Raw genomic sequence first — 11,828 nt, 5'->3', positions numbered from 1 at the left:
TGTGATATTCTTTGTAAGTTTTTTCTTTAACTAATTTGACTTATTTTTATTTAACCAAATGAAACAAACCAAGAGAAGAATATTCAGGTGACAGTCCTTGTTTCAGCAGCTTAGAAGAGATAACCCTATTGGACAGAAAATAAGAGTGATTGTCACGTGGTCCTGAACTTTGGTGACTTTGCAAAGCTCCTAAACTTTGGTGACTGTTCATAGCAGTAGAAAGCAGGCAAGTCGGCCAGGCATGGTCGCTCACGCCTATAATCCCAGCACTTTGGGAGGCCAAGGCAGGCGGATCATCAGAGGTCAGGAGTTCGAGACCAGCCTGGGCAACATGGTGAAACCCTGTTTCTACTAAATATACAAAAATTAGCTGAGTGTGGTGGTGCATGCCTGTAATCCCAGCTACTTGGAAGGCTGAGGCACGAGAATCACGTGAACCTGGGAGGCAGGGGTTGCAGTGAGCTGAGATTGCACTAGTGCCCTCCAGCCTGGGCGACAAAGTGAGACTCTATCTCAAAAAAAAAAAAAGAAAAAAAAGAAAGAAAACAGGCAAATGAAGGTCAGATGGTCACTCAGTGAGTCAGACAGAGGGAGATGGAGGCTCACTGACAGCACTAATAAACACAGAACTGAGGCTGCTTGGTAGAGGGTGTCATTGCATTAAATAATTATTTTAAATAATTCATGCAAATTAAACTATGCCTGTTTTTTAGATAAACCAAGAGATGCTAAAATAGCACTCGCCTGCCATCCGCATCAATGATTATCCTCCCCAGACTGAGACAAGAGAAGGGAATCTGCCATGACCCAAGTCTGTCTCAGATCCCTTGTGAGCACCTAGCCATATTTAAAAGTTCACTATGACTCCTGCAGTGCTAATAAGTTATTTTATCTGCTGGTCAACCAAAGAAAACCTGGCAGTGTTGAGGTTTGTAAGAGATGGTTGGCTAATCTCCATCAGGTGCCTTCCTGGGGAATTTTCAAAGGTTATTTTGAACACCTCCATTTTGTCTTGAGTTGATTTTAGAATACCGTTCCTGAGTAATTTGCTATCCCAGTATACAATCATCACTACTATTTACATCTGTCCCTGCTCCTTTCATCTCTAAGAAAAAAAAAATTCTGTGAAATCACTTCTCTGTTCCATACATTCTTGTTTTAAAATATTGGACTACAAGATGGCTGCTTAGAAGCATTTCGAGCATGCTTCATTCACCTAGAACCAAAATAGTGTATAGACAAACATACTTTGAATACATTATCCGAAAGGGAACACCAGAGCTCAACAAAAAAGTGAAAGGAAACTCTAAAACTGAGAAAAGAGAAGGAAACTGTCAGCTTGTGTGGCCAGGACTGACCAGGAGCCAGAAGTAAGTCCCCAATATTTATGTGGTCCACTTTCCCACTGGAGAATCATACAATCCAGGCCACAGGTGTGTGCCTTGACCCTCTGAGGACTGGGAAGTAAGTGTGGCATGAGCTCCAGCCACCAGCGCTAGAACTTGGCACTGCACCAGGATCTGAGCAGGATGAGAGTTGCCATGGAGGCTTGGTCTTGAGCTGGGTGTGGCCGCTTACACCCCAGGGCTGAGATATGGACTAGGCAGGAACTTCCTGGTCTGGTTGAATAGCTGAACAAGTGGGATAGGGGAGGGATTCCCTATGAGACTAAGGCATAAGAGGAGCATAAGTCCCCCACCTGTCAGCCAAAGCTGTGGCCACTGAGACGACCCCCACAATCCCTGAGGTAGGACTTCAGTGTGTCAGCAGTCACTTCTCAGCCAAGCACTCTTCAGTCAAACATTTATGCCTGACCTCTGGCCTCCTGGTTGACAGAGGTTAGGCATAAACCCCCTACCACCACCATCTCGTCTGGCTCCTGCCTACCAGCACCACCTACTGACCTGGAGGCCAGCCCATATAGCTAATTGCAACCCCTGCCAATACAAGAACACAGCACTTGGAGACTAAAAGAGCATCTCACCACCACTGCTACTGCCATCACCCATGCAGGAGTTGGTGATGGTTGCCAGGAGCTCAAGAACCTGCTCACTCACCCAATATATCACTAGTACAACCAACATCCAAAAAAGCCATGCCGAGGCTCAAGAATTGACCTGCCTAAAACTACCAGCACAGGTGCCAGCATATGCCAGGTCACAAAGATAGACATGCTTAATCCACCACCATTACCACTGAAACCTAAAGAAGGGTTCACTGAGAGCACCACTTCCAGTCCCCAGCACAACTTCACCACAGTGTCCACCAGTAGCTTCACCCTAATACACAGAGGAAACCACAGATACCACTAACATTATTTATAGCCAAAGAAATCATACAGAGTCTCCAACATTTCACACACCCAGAAGCAAAACCAAAGGGCCCTACCCAACCATCATCATAGTCATATCTTCAGGGAAAAAGTCCTCCCCAACCAACTAAATCCAAAAATAAGAAGAAGCGACTGTTACACCAGATGCTCAGAAATCAATATAAAGATACAGAAACATGAAAAACCAAAGTAAAATGATGCTTTCAAAGGAACACAATAATTCTTCAACGATAGCTCAAAACCAAAAATAAATCCTCAAAATCTCAGATAAAGAATTTGAAATATGGTTTTAAAGACACTCCATGAAATGCAAGAAAAATCTGAAAACCAGTACAAAGAACTCAGAAAACCAATACAGGATATGAATGAGAGAATTACCAAAGAGATAGGTGTCAAACAAACAAACAAGCAAACAAACAAAACAGAAATTCTGAAACTGAAAAATTCATTGTGGAAATACAAAATACATCTCAAAGTGTCAACAATACAATAGACCAAGCAGAAGAAATAATTCAGAACTTAAAGAAAGTTCTTTGGAAATAATCCAGTCAGACAAAAATAAAAAAGAATGAATAAAGCCTTTAAGACATTTGGGACTGCATAAAGTAATTGACCTTATGAATTACCAGTATTCCCAAAGGCGAAGAGGGATTTAAAACAAAACAAAGAAAACTTAGAAAAGCTATTTCACAAAATGGCAGATGAAAATTTCCAAAGTCTAGCATGTTATTTAGACATCCGGGTACAGAGGTTTAGCAATCCATAGGAAAATGCAATGCAAAAAGGACTTAGCCATGACATACAAAAACAGACTGTCTAAAGTCAAAGTAAAAGGACAAATTCAACAAAAGAAATAATCAACAGAGTGAACAGACCACCTGTGAGATGAGATAAAATATCTGCAAACTGTGCATCTGATAGAGGCCTAATATCTAGAACATACAAATAACTCAAACAACTCAACAACAACAACAAAACCTCCACAAATGATTCCATTAAAAAGTGGGCAAAGGACATGAATAGACATTTTTCAAAAGAACACATGCAAATCACCAACAGGTATATGAAAAAATGCTCAACATCACTAATCATCAGAGAATTGCAAATTGGAACCATAATGAAATATCATCTTACCCAAGTCAGAATTGCTGTTATTAAAAAGTCAAAAAATAACAGATGTTGGCAAGGATGTGGAGAAAAGAGAACTCGTACACACTGTTGGTGGGAATGTAAATTTGTACAACCTCTATGGCAAACAATATGAAGATTTATTAAATAACTAAAAGTAGAACCATCATATCCGCAGTGAAACTACTGCATATCCACAGTAGAACTACCAGATCCAGCAATCCCACTGCTAGGTATCTATCCAAAGGAAAATAAATCAATGCATCAAAAATATACCTGCACATGTATGTTTATTACAGCACTATTCACAATAGGAAAGATATGGAATTAACCTAAGTGTCCATCAACAGATGATTGGATATATCATTCATCACTATATACACACAAAGGAATACTATTCAGCCATAAAAAGAACAACATCATGTCCTTTGTAGCAACATGGCTGGAATTATAGGTTATTATCTTAAGTGAAACAAATGAGACACAGAAATACAAATATTGAACATTCTCGCTCATAGGTAGGAGCTAAAAAATGTGTACACATGGATGCAGAGAGTAGAATGATGGACAATGGAGACTTGGAAGAGTGGTGGGGTGGATAATGGGAAATTACTTAACAGGCACAATGTGTATTATTTGGATAATGGATACCCTAAAAGCCTTGAGTTGACCACTATGCAATCTTTGCATGTAACAAAATTGCACTTGTACCCCTTAAATTTATACAAATAAAAATAAATAAGTAAAATAAAGTGTGAGGCTAAGCTGGAGGGAGGGAGAAAGTGGGACGTGCTTTTTCTTCAGAACTCTTTTTGCTGGACTTTCGCTCTATCACCCCATTGGTACCCAGACCCCTGTTTACATGCACTATACGTTTCATGGTCCTGCTCAATTTTATGTGGTTGAAAACCGAATTCCAGCTTCTCTAGGCTGAGGCTCTGTTGTCACCTTCACAGTGAAACCTGCCTTGACCATGCTATTTAAAATTGTACTGTCAGCCGGGCATGGTGGCTCATGCCTGTAATTCCAGCACCTTGGGAGGCCGAGGCAGGCAGATCACCTGAGGTCAGGAGTTTGAGACCAGCCTGGCCAGCATGATGAAACCCCATCTGTACTAAAAATACAAAAAAACTAGCTGGGCATGGTGGTGGGTGCCTGTAATTCCAGCTACATGAGAGGCTGAGGCAGGAGAATTAGTTGAACCCAGAGGCAGAGGTTGCAGTGAGCTGAGGTTGTGCCTTTGCACTAGAGCCTGGGTGACAGAGCAAGACTCTGTCTCAATACATACATACATACATACATGCATATATACATATATACATACATAAAATAAAATGGTACTATCACCTGCCAATATTCCCAATGCCTCTAGCCTGGCTCTCCTTTTTTCTTTTTCTCATAGCACAACCACCTTCTCACTTTTTTGGACTGTTTTATTCTGACACATCTGACTTTTTAATTATGTTTATTGTTCATTGCCTATTACTTCCTTTTAGAAGGTAAACTCCACAATGCAGGGATCTTTATCAGTCTGTCTAGAGATGCGTCTTAATCACCTCAACAGTGCCTGGACCATGGTGTGTTTAATACATAATTGCTGAATGAACATGTGAGGCTTCTGTATCTGAATGCCCTGGGGAGAAACAGTTTGAGGAGCAATTACTGGGTTAAAGCAGATCTTACATCTGTCTAAATTCCCTCACTTTATCATCATTAAAAACAGGCCATGGGTAATTAGTAGAATTTCCAAAAACTGCTCATCATTTACTAGACCTGCATGAAAAAAAGCACAATGTCCAAAACAATTGACCATTTGACAACAGATCAGAACCTGTTACTGCAAATAGATATGGAACAGAAATTTGTATGACAGAAATGTCTAAATCTAGCCAATGGCCCATTTATTTTAAATTAGTTCCTTATCCACAAAATCCTATTACAGCAAAGTGATTTAAAGAGATTCTTCGTCTTCTTATTAATGTGACTTAACCTGGGTATTAAGAAGATTTCAATGAAATAGTTTGATGAGGAATCAACATTTTCTAGACCACAAGAGTCATTTAAAACACATGGCACTTAAAAAAAAAAAACTCTGCTATTATCAGAATCTCAATAACGTCTACTTTTTCCTAAAGTGTGTTTAGTATTGATGCAGACAAGGCTCAAATTTTTTGCTTCCTTAATTTTATCTGCAATTGCCCCCAAAGGGCAAAAATACACATTTTAAAAGTCTTAAAGAGTTATTTAAAACATCGACCCATGTTTTTCTTAACAACATTTGAAACTTACCACTGCCTACTCACTTCAGGTGTAACCATGATGTACCTGAAGGAATTGAACATTAGCAAATCAATGAAGTGCCATTTCAGCACTGTGGGTCACATTTTTCTCTTTTTATTAAAATTCTGGTTTGTCCAGAGTCTCATTTTTTCATGTACAGCCATTGTAATTTCAGCCACAAAGGTACGAAGATTATGTTTTTCTGAGACAAAAAATGCACCACATGCCATAACAGTTTTGGGAATCAGACATACATTGATTAAAATCCTGGATCCATCCCTCCCCAGCTGAGCTTGACTTTAGGTATGGTCTCTAACTATCCTGAGACTCAGTCTCTTCATCCATAAAATGAGCCTATTAACATCTACTTAGCATTATCGCCATGGCTAAACTTCCAATACAATGTCTGGCATGTAGAGGCTATATATTCACGTTCTTTACAGGTATTGATTCTTGCTTAAGATCCTAGAAGTAATCTTAACATTTCAGGAGGCCGAAAGATCACTATTGGGTCTTTGCTTAATCAAAGGGACATATATACCAGTTCCTAACTGTTATGAGTTGAAGTGTGTCCCTTAAAAAGATGTTGAAGTCTTAACTCGTAGTACCTGTGAACGTGATCTTTTTTGGATATAAGGTCTTTGCAGATGATCAAGTTAAGATGAGGTGATTAGGATGGGCCCTAATCCAATATGGTTATGTCCTAATAAAAAGGAGCAATTAGATACATACACACTCCCAGGGAGGGCATAGTGTGAAGATGAAGGTAGAGATTAGGGTGATGCACCCATTCATCAAGGAATGCCAAAGACTGCCAGAAAACCACCAGAAGCTAAGAGCATGAAACAGATTCTCCCTCACGGCACCTTGATCTTGGATTTCCAGCCTCAAAAACCATGAGACACTAAATTTCTGTTGTTTAAGCTACCCAGTTTGTGCTTTGTTATGGCAACCCTAGCAAACAAATCCAGAGATTCAGGTCATACATTGGATGTTTAGGGAGGAGGGAAACAGTTTGTATGTAGCTCTTGCATTGTTGCCACATCAGTGTGTCCAAATTCTAGGTCTGGGAAGGGAAAGCAGAATCTGGAATGTGTATTTCACTTGACAATCTAAACATACCTGGTTGCCTGGCCTCAGGGTGGAGAGAGGGAGAGGCAGCGAGATGCAGAGGGAGGGAGGGGTAGAGTGAAGAATAAGGAAAGGAGCAAGGAGGAGGACAGGGAGGGGGAGAAAGAAAAAGTAAGCTGAAGATCAGCAAACTTGTCAAAATGTTGCCAAGAAGAGGGTGGTGGCAAAGACGTTTTAAAGTTCTTTCCCCTCCTCAGCTTCAGGCAAATAAGTCTTGCCATCATCAGGGCAGGTTTTTTCTTCTAATTTAATTTAATTTTTATTTTTCCTCTTTACTCAAAGAAAGCAAGCTTTAAGCATTCACCCTTCCCACTTGCTGTGTTAACTGAGCTGCACAAGCTGCAGCTGAGCAATTGTTACAGAGCTAGCTCCTCCTGGCCAGCCTTAGTCTGCAAAGCACCAAGGGTGGCTAGAAGGAGATTGATATGGTTTGGCTATGTCCCCACCCAAGTCTCATCTTGATTTGTAGCTCCTACAATTCCCATGTATCGTGGGAGGGACCCGATGGGAGATAACTGAATCATGGGGCGTTTTCCCCCATACTGTTCTCATAGTAGTAAATAAGTCTCACGAGATCTGACACTTTTGTAAGTGCTTTCCCCATTCACTTGGCTCTCATTCTGTCTTGCCTGCCGCCATGTAAGATGTGCCTTTTACCTTCTGCCATGATTGTGAGGCCTCCCCAGCCATGTGAAACTGTGAGTCCATTAAACCTCTTTTTCTTTATAAATGACCCAGTCTCAGGTATGTCTTTATCAGCAGCGTGAAAACGGACTAATACAGAGATTCTCACTTCCCACTTCTCCACCCCAGAGCAGGCCCCACTCAAGCTTTTCTGTGTCTAATAGGGAAGTAGAACAATTAACTGTTAGTGCTTATTTTTGAATTAACCAAAGTAGTGCTGGAATGCTTCCATGTGCCACGTACACACACACACAAATTTGGGGTCTTTAAACAATGTAGTTACCAGTAGTCATCATTTATTGACTACCTAGTGTGTGCCAAGCACTGTGGAAAACATTTAGCACATGCATTATTTCACAGGCATTCATTCAACAATAAATAAAAGCCTACTGGCCAGACACAGTGGTTCACGCCTGTAATCCCAGCATTTTGGGGAGGCTGAAACAAGAGGATTACTTGAGCCTAGGAGTTTGAGATCAGTGTAGGCAGTATAGTGAGAACTCGTCTCTACAAAAAATTTAAAAATTAGCTGGGCATGGTGACATGCAGCTATAATCCCAGCTGCTACTTGAGAAGCTGAGGTGAGAGGATTTCTTGAGCCCAGGAGGTGGAGGCTGCAGTGAGCCATCCATGTACCACTGCACTCCAGTCTGGGTGACAGAGTGAGACCCTGGTCTCAAAAAAGTAAAATAAAATAAAAGCCTGTTATGTAGAAGTCACTAAACTGGATGCTGGAAATGCAATGAAGAACAAGACAGATACAATCCCTGCCTATGATAGACACTATTTTTTACTTACCAAATACCTTCCCTACCTTTTTTCCCACAATTATATTGTGCAAAATCTCACTCTCCCAGCTTCCCCTGCAGCTTGAAATTCTAAGCAACACATTTATGTCCACAGATATATGAATGCTTTCCTGTTAAAATTAGAGAGATATGGTTATCTTAATCCCTTTCCCTTTCTTCCAGCTTGATTTAGATGTGATGGTTGGAGCTGCAGTAGCCATCTTGAACCCATGAAGTAAAGAAAGATCAAAAGAGTCAAAGGGACATCCTAATATGGTTGAGCTTCTGAGACATCGCCAGCAACCAAGACTTCTGAACTTTTTGTTTAGAGGGGGAAGGTGGATGTTTGTATGTTTAAGCCACTGTTAGCCAGGATTTCTCTTATATGTAGCTGAATATACTTCAAAATTGATACAACTATCTTGATGAAGTTTATATCCATCTGGGGAGACAAACATGACCAATTTACTTCAGAATTATTATTTAATTAGGATTGTGACAAGTGCTGTAAAGAAGTACAGGACAGTAGGGGCATGGACAACAAGTATGTCCAACTCAAAAGTCCATGCTGCCTAGAAACAGACTTGGATATAATCAAGATTCTGCCACTTACTTGTTATATGACTTTGGCCAAATAACTTTCCTAAGCCTCAGTTACCCCTGTCTTCTGTGAAATAGGAACTATGATTATCTCTCATAGATTTGTCATGAGGATTAAATCGTAAAATGCAGATAAAATGGTTTGTGGGTTCCTACCACATAGTAAGCACTCAGTAATAAGTCATCATTGTTGCGCTATTATATTATATATCACGTGTGTTAATATCACATATGTGTATTAACATATGATTGTGGTATCGGAATTCTAAAATGACCCCAGAAATCCCACTCCCTCATGTACAAGCCTTGTATAATCTTCTCCCCTGAGCGTTTGCAGAACTTGTGAATATGACAGTAGATCTCTCCTGTGATTATATTACCTAATATGGCAAGTGAAAGATTATTCACAGAGGGCCTGACCTAATCAGGTGGGTCTAATAATATCTCCAGATATTTACAGAGAAAAAAAAGCCAGAGATGTGCTCCTATTGGCTTGAAAGAAGTAGTACTATGTTGTGAATTACTTACGGTGGCCACTTGACAAAGAACTGAATTCAGCCACCAGGAACCTAGAGTGGTTGCTGGCCTACAGCTAGCAAGAAAATAGGTAACTTGTCTCAGTCTGTAGCAGGAAGGACGTTATGTGCTAACAACATGAGAGCTTGTCAGAGGACCTGCACCTTAAATGACATAGTCGACACCTTAATTTCAGCCTGGAGAGACCCTGAGCAGAGAATCCACCTGAGTTTGATCTACAGAACACAGGAGATAACCAGTTTGTCTTGTTTTATGGCACTGTGTGTGGAAATTTGTGATACAGTTATATAAAATGAATGTGTGTGTATATATATATAAAATTATAGTACGTGGACTGATACATAGTCATGTGTCACCTATTGACAGGGATACTTTCTGAGAAGTGCATCATTAGGCTACTTCATCATTGTGTGGACATCACAGAGTGTACTGGCACAGAACTAGATGGTATAGCCTGCTACACACCTAGTCTATATTGCTTGGGCTGTGGCTCCTAGGCTAAAAACCTGTGCAGCATATTACTGTACTGAATACTATAAGCAATCATAAAACAATGGTAAGTATTTGTATATTTAAACATATCTCTACATTAAAAAGGTACAGTAAAAATATGGTATAAGAGTTTAAAAAAAATAGTACTGTAGAGGCAAAGGGAAAGCTTTCTGCCCTCTGAAGTTTCGCTGAAAATCAGCTGACAAAAGGCAGATTCCTATGAGAAAAGGGCATACAAATGTATTCTAATGTGCATAGTACAGGGGAATTGCATGAGAATGATTATCCAATAACCCAAGAAGATTCAGATCTTTATATAAACTTCTTCATAAGGAGGAAGAGATGGGGGAAATGTAGTAATTGAGGGATTATAAATGATTTTTAGGGGGAAGTGAATAGACTTGGAGAACATACAATGGTCTGGGGCAAAGTCTGTCGGGCTTGGAGAGCAGACCATGGATTGTGAAAAATGTCTGTCCAGATGTGTTGACAGACTTTAGTCTTTCTTCCTGCAGCATGAGCTAAGTTAATGAGAACTCAGGGAAGGAAACACAGTTAATTGTTTTCTTCTTTAGTGGATCTGGACTTTAGGCAGATAAGGGAGTATCAGAGTAAAGCTTTTCCCAGTGCCTGCCAGTCTCCAGTGGCTTTTAATTTAAAATAATCAGCATACCAGGGTGCCATATTTTGAGGTGAAAATCTCTGGTCTTCAGTACACCTGAATATGGCACTGACTATGAATGAAGCTTGCCAGGCTGGAAGCCACTCTGGGTGAGTCAGCGAGTGAGTGAGTGGTAAGAGTTTATAAACACTGCACATTTAGGCTACAGTTAATTTAGTTTTAATTTTTTTCTTCAATAATAACCATAGCCTACTGTAACTTCATAGACTTTAATTTTATAAACTTTTATTTATTTTTTTACTTTTTTGTAATAACACTTAGCTGAAAACACAAACATGTATAGCTATACAAAAATATTTTGTTCTTCGTATACATTATTGTGTAAACTTTTTCTAGTTAACAATATTTTTTAACTTTTAAATTGTTTTGTTAAAAACAAAGACCACAAACACACATTATCTTAAGCTCACAAAGGGTCAGGATCATCAATCTCACTGTCTTCTCTCTCCCCATCTTATACCACTGGAAGGTCTTCAGAGGCAGTAACACGCATGGAGCTGTCATCCCCTATAATATCAATGCCCTCTTCCAGAATACCTTCTGAGGGACCTGCCTGAGACTGTTTTACTGTTAACTTTTTAATGTAAGTAGAAAGAGTACACTCTAAAATAACAATAAAAAGTATAGTAAATACATAAGCCAGTAACATTCATTTATTATTATCAAATATTATGTACTGCACATAATTTTATGTTATACCTTTTTTGTTTGTTTGTTTTTGAGATGGAGTCTTGCTCTGTCACCCAGGCTGGGGTTCAATGGCGCCATCTTGGCTCACTGCAACTCCCGCCTCCCAGGTTCAAGTGATTCATTCTCCTGCCTCAGCCTCCCGAGTAGCTGGGATTACAGATGCCACCACCATGCCTGGCTACTTTTTTTGTATTTTTTAGTAGAGATGGGGTTTCACTCTGTTGGCCAGGCTGGTCTCAAACTTCTGACCTCATGATTCACCCTTCTTGGCCTCCCAAAGTGCTGGGATTACAGGTGTGAGCCACTGTGCGCGGCCTGTGTTCTACCTTTATGTGACTGGCAGCACAGTAAGTTTGTTTACAAAGCATCACCATAAACCCGTGAGCAATGTGTTGCACTACAACATTATGATGGTTACAATGTCACTAGGCAATAGGAATTTTTCAGCTCCATTATAAAGTTACAGGACTATCATAGTTTATGT

Source organism: Chlorocebus sabaeus, chromosome 11, assembly GCF_047675955.1.
Source record: "Chlorocebus sabaeus isolate Y175 chromosome 11, mChlSab1.0.hap1, whole genome shotgun sequence".
Classification (NCBI taxonomy): Eukaryota; Metazoa; Chordata; class Mammalia; order Primates; family Cercopithecidae; genus Chlorocebus; species Chlorocebus sabaeus.
Note: the sequence above shows the minus strand (reverse complement) of the source record.